This window comes from Hyperoodon ampullatus (genome assembly GCF_949752795.1).
Source record: "Hyperoodon ampullatus genome assembly, chromosome: 4".
Taxonomy (NCBI): Eukaryota; Metazoa; Chordata; class Mammalia; order Artiodactyla; family Ziphiidae; genus Hyperoodon; species Hyperoodon ampullatus.
In genome coordinates, this window is record NC_136917.1 from 52,318,063 (window position 1) to 52,324,396 (window position 6,334).

Genomic DNA, 6,334 nt, shown 5'->3' on the forward strand with positions numbered 1-6,334 from the left:
TATACACACAAATATATAAAATACATACAAAAAATGAACTACGAAACAGAATTTATCAACAAAGCAAAAACCTATGTAATCACCACCCTGTCAAGGAATATCACAATGCCAGCACCTTGGAAGCCTGCCTTACGCCTCCTCCCGTAAAGACAAGCTTATCGCCCAGTGTATGAACATTCTTTATACATGTTCCATGTGAGCTTTTAAAGAATGTTTATTCTGCAGTTGTGAAATTCTACATATGTGCATTCGGTTATACTTGCAGACTGAATTGTTCAAATCTGTATCGTACCGTTTTGTTTTCTTGGTGTACTCTTTGTTTTGGAGACGTACTGAAATCTCTGATGACCCTGGATATACATATTTCTCCTTCTAGTTCAGACAATTTTTGTTTTATAAATTTTGATGCTGTGTGATTAGGTGCATATAAATTTAGATTCTACTGTGTTTCTGGTAAATTGAACTTTTCTAATTAGGAAGTTTTCCTTTTTTCCTAAAGGCTACTTTGTCTAACATTTAGTATAATAACATCAGTCTTCTTTTGGTTAGTGTTCATGTAGAATATCTTTTTCCATTCTTTTGCTTTTAACCTTCTGTCACTTTATTTTCTTTTCACATTTTGACAAATTTTAAACCTACAGAAAAGTTAAAATAATTGGCTAGTAAACATCCATATACCTGTCAACTGAGATTTACCAGTTATTAACATTTTGATCCATTTGCTTTCTCTGTTTTTAAACATACATTTTTTAAAATGAACTTTTTATTTTGGAATAGTTTTAGCTTTATAGAAAAGTTGCATCTAATATATGGAGAGTTCTGGTACACCCTTCACTCAGTTTCCCCTAATGTTATTATTTTATGTAACCTTGGTTCATTTGTCAAAACTAATTAATACTGGTACGCTGCCATTAACTAAAGGCTTCATTAGGATTTCACCAGTTTTTCTTTTTTTTAATATGTCTATATTTTTATAAATATTTATCTTTGGCTGTGTTGGACCTTCATTGCTGCACGCAGGCTTTCTCTAGTTGCAGCTGGCAGGGGCTACTCTTTGTTGCGGTGCGCGGGCTTCTCATTGCAGTGGCTTCTCTTGCTGCAGAGCACGGGCTCTAGGCGCGCAGGCTTCAGTAGTTGCGACACGCGGGCTCTAGGGCGCGGGCTTCAGTAGTTGTGGTGCATGGGCTTAGTTGCTCCGTGGCATGTGAGATCTTCCCAGACCAGGGATAGAATCCGTGTCCCCTGCATTGGCAGGCAGATTCTTAACCACTGCGCCACCAGGGACGTCCCACCAGTTTTTCCGTTAATGTCTTTTTGCTATTACAGGATCCTATCCACGATACCGCCTTGCATTTAGAATATAGTTTTAAAAAAATTTGAGCCATTTAACAGTAAGTTGCAGACACCATGACAATTCACCTTTCAATACTTTAGCATGTAACCCCTAAGAACTAGGACATTCTCTTGTATAATCAAAAATATATATATATATATATATATATCTTGCCAAAGAAATGTAACATTGGGCATATATTTTATATGCCCAGTGTAGTTTAGCAATAATATTAGGTATTTTTTTCAGGGTCTATTCAGAGATTAAGCATTACATTTTGTGGTCATGTCTCGATCTCCTTCACACTAGAACAGTTTCTCAGCTTTTCTTTTTCAGTCTTTCATCACAGTAACGTTTTTGATGACTCCATGCCAGTTACTAGTAAGTTTGCCTCACAATCTGGATTTGTCTGTTTTCTCATGGTTGGATTCAGATTTTAAAATCTTGGCAAGACTACTACAGGGTGATATTTCCCACTGCATCATGTATTGATGATTGTCAGATTCATATATTGTTGGTGTGTTCCCATTACTGATGATACTAAGTTTGATCACTTGGTTAAAGTAGTATCTTCAGATTTCTCCATTGAAAAAGCAATCTTTCCCTTTTGTAATTAGTAAGTAGCCTGTAAGGTGATATTTTAAAATTTATGTGAATATCCTGTTTACCAGCAAACTTTCAGGAAATTGGTAGCATTCATCCATCATCTTTCTGCCAGTAACTACACTGGTAGTTGTAATAAGGTGAGTTCTTAGTTTTATCATTTCTTCTACATGTATTAGGTATCATTCTTCTGTAAAGAAGAGGTTTCCCCTTTGCTTCCATTTTTTGCCTTTCACCATTCTTTACAAACCACTATGGACTGATGGGTTCTTTTTTTCATATATGCTATAATCTATTACCATTGTTATACTTTGCTCAGATTTTCTGGAGTTATCCAGTGGGAGCCCCGTTCAAGCTAGTTCCTGTGTCCTTTTGCTATCTCCCCGTCAGTCTTGGAACATTTCTTTGCTTAATGGCACAAGCAGTTTCCTGTTCACCTTGTATTTTCCTGTCCCCAGAACAGGAATCAGTTTTTTCTCCAAGGACCTCTGCTTCATTTTAATGGAGAATGGTATTAAGAAAGCAAGATCTGGGTGTTTTGTGTGCTCATTGCTACTAAGTTGTGGGGCCTTTTTAGGTTTTTCCACAGGCAGAGCTAAGAAATATGTATATATAAAAATCATAATTTTATCTAATACCACAATTCTTTCTTGCATTTTCCCTGAAAATATTTGTATCTTCTCACACAGTGAAAATTCTGGTTCCCAAGAACCTCAGTATATTTACTCATTTGCTCTGTTAATAATTTCAGACTTGCCAATGCAGTGCTACTATGAACAACAAATTTACTAAGTAGAGTTCAATATATATTTTTTGAAAAACAAATTTGCAGTTCTTTGTGTCCTTAAGGTGTTTCTCACTAAGGGAAATAGAGCACTGTGTTTAAATGTTACTTGAATGAATGCCTTTTCATTTGTGGTTTTAATATAAAGTCATTTGTTTCTCTTATTTAATTTTATGGGTTTTTCCCCTTTTTATTTATTTTTTGAATAAGTAAAGTACTTACACTGTTTGAAAGTCAAAACTACATCCAGTCAGAGAATGTTTACTCTCTTGCACCACATTCCCATGTTCTATAGCTAACCATTTCGCTAGTTTCTAGATTATCTTTCCTGTGTCTCTTTTTCTAAAAATAAGCAAATATTTATATATATGTACTTTACTTCCTCATGTAAAAAGTAGATGTTATAGATAATTATTTTATACCTTGCTTTTTTAAGTTAACTGTATTTTTTGATTGATACATGTGTCTATTTATTTTTTTACTTTAGTGCATGGAGATCTCTTTCTTTGTCCTTCTCCTTTTCCTCCCTTGCCCCCTTCTGTCCCTCCTCTTCTCTCCTCTGTGTTATACTTTTGTAAAGGTGTACCGTAACTCATTCAATTAGTTTCCTATGGATGGGCATTTAGGTGTTTCTAAGTTTCTGATATTTTATAGAACCTGTATAGAATTATATAGTGAGTAACTTTGTGGATATGTGGTTTTGTATTTGTGGAAGTGTATCTTAAGAGTAAATTTATGGAAGTTGACTTGGAGGTCCAAGGGTAAATGCATATATAGTTTTGTTAGCAGATAATCTGGGTAAAAAAGCATATTAGGCAGAGGGTACAGCAGGTGTAAAAGCTCTGAGGCAGGGGCGTGTAGCTGTTGTGCTGAAGGGGTAGCAAAGAGGCCACATGAAGAAACAGGTCTAGAGAGGACAAGTGACCTGTCCAGATCCTATACATCAGTGGCAGAGCTGTGTTAGAGCCCTGGCTTCCATAGCTCCAGTCCATCGCAGCATACTTATTAAACAAGGAATGCATGCATGGGAAACAAGAATGTATTTGACCGAGGCCAGCGATGTCAGGGCTGTTAGGTCAGTAGAGGGAGAAGTTTCTATGGACTTGAGTCGGATAAGACTTCACAGATGAGGTGCGACGTGAAGGATGATTAGGATTGGAGTAGCAGCTAGGAGAGCAGGGCCGCATTCCAAGCTTTTAGAACCAGGTGTGGATAAGGGCTAGGAGGTGAAAGCAAATGCATGGCTTGTTTGGGAGGTAATGCCAGGAATGGAATGTTTATCTTGGAGGAATGAGAGAGAAATTGGAAACAGGTAAGTAAATTGGGCCTTATTATAACAATTCTTGGATTCCAGGCAGAAGTTCGAAGTTGATTTAATTACCTAGAGAGTCACTGCAAATTTTTAGGTGGGAATGAGATGATATGTTCCTTCATGTCTTTTATAGTTTGTAGTTTTGTCTTTCTGTTTTTCGCTTGAAAAATTCGTTCACTTAGTCATTCTGATGACTATTTACTAGATACTTATGTGCCTGGCTCAGGTAAGTTCTCAGTGTTAGCTGATACTTTGTTATGCTATTTTCTCTCCTTAATATCTTTGGACATAACTTCACATCTGTATTAGAAAATACTTAGATGTCACCCAAGACTTACAGCATCAATTAAGTTTTCTAACTGCTCACTGCTATCCTTAAAGCTTAATTGATTATAAGGTAGGGAACCCCCCCCCCCCCCACACACACATGAAAAACAGGATAGGATACAATCCTTATTCCTAAGGGCTTAAGGAATGTGACAAAGGAGTAGTTAACTGCATTTTCACTTTGGAGGACTAATTGGTGATTTGTTGTATCCCTTGTTTTCCTTATACTGGAGTTAGGTGTAGAGCTGTGCTGTCCAATAATTTAGCCACTAACCACATGTGTCTGTAGAGGACTTGAAATGTGAGTAGTCTGCATTGACGTGTGCTGTAAAAGCGTAGAATACACTTCAGATTTCAAAGACTTATTATGACAAAGAGAACGTAAAATACCTCAATTTTATGTTGATTACATGCTGAAATAATATTTTGAATAAATTGGATTAAATAAAATATATTAAAGTTAATTTCATCGGTTTCTTTTTTTTAAAAAGTAGCTTCTGGAAAATTTTAAATTGCATATGTGACTCACATTTTATTTCTGTTGGACAGCATGGTCTACAGACAAAGAGATTTAGGTTAAACATTACTTCCTGTGGTACCATATCAAGAGATATGTAATATCAGTTTGTCCCACTCTTAGTGATGCTAAATTTGATAATTTCTCAAACTCTTCCTTTTAAAGATACGTTTTGATCACTTGCAGAACTTGCCATTATAGAGATACATATTTTTAATCACTTTCAGAGTTTTTTTTTTGTGGTACGCGGGCCTCTCACTGCTGTGGCCACTCCCGCTGCGTAGCACAGGCTCCGGACGCGCAGGCTCAGCGGCCATGGCTCACGGGCCCAGCCTCTCTGCGGCATGTGGGATCTTCCCGGACCAGGGCACGAACCTGTGTCCCCTGCATCGGCAGGCGGACTCCCAACCACTGCGCCACCAGGGAAGCACCCACTTTCAGAGTTTTTGTTGTAAAGATACATTTAAAGAAAACACTCTCAGGACTTTCCATTGTAAAGATACATATTGAGTATTTCTCCAGAGTTAAGATCCGTTATTTTTTTTACAATTAGAAATCTGTAGAGTGATGTTTTGGCACCTTGCAAATGTCCTGTTCCCATTTTTTACCTAATGGTTTTATTACCCCCGATCCTTTCCTGAATAAATTATGTTGGAGACTGTACAAAATGGTGATTTTCTAATGCCAAAATTATTACCAAACCAGACTTGGGTTTGCTTACCTGCTGCACAGCAAAGCCAAGCTACTGACACTGGGTTGTGGTGAAGGAAAGCGCAGCATTTGCGGGGTGCCAAGCAAGGATAATGGACAGGCAGCTTGTGCTCAAAAGACCAGAACTCCCTGATAGCTTTCAAGTATGAGTTTTTAAAGGCAACATTTGGGGTGAGGGTTGTAGCTCCTGGACTTTCTTCTGATTGGTTGGTGGTGAGGTAACAGGCTAATGTTTTGGGAATCTTAATCTTCAACTTTCTGGTTCCAGCTAGTCTGAGGTTTCTGTGCTTATGGTCAGTAGATTGTCACCATCTTCTACCAGGTTGGGGGTCTTAGTTTCTGCAGAACAACTCGAAGATATGCATCAGATTGTGTGTATATCCCTTTAGGAGGAGCTCGGCCTCTGTTTTATTGCTGAACTATTTGCTTTTCCTTTATTTTTGCATTCCCTCACTTCCCTAATTAGTAATTGCCTTAGTCTTAGCCCTTTAGAACTTAGGGGGAAGGCCTAGGAGACTAAAGCCATTTTCTACAAATAAGAAACAGGGAACATGGAGGGACTTTTGTACCTGAGAGGGCCCTGCAAGGTCCTGCTCGATTTCAGTCTCCCCTTTTCTTTGATACTACTCAGTCCTGAGGGGAAGAGGGGCTGGACAATAAAGAGAAAGTTTTGGATAGAGTGGTTAATTATAAACTCAGCAGGGGACTCTGTTTCAGGGGACTGGGTTTCAGTTACTATTTCTTTTC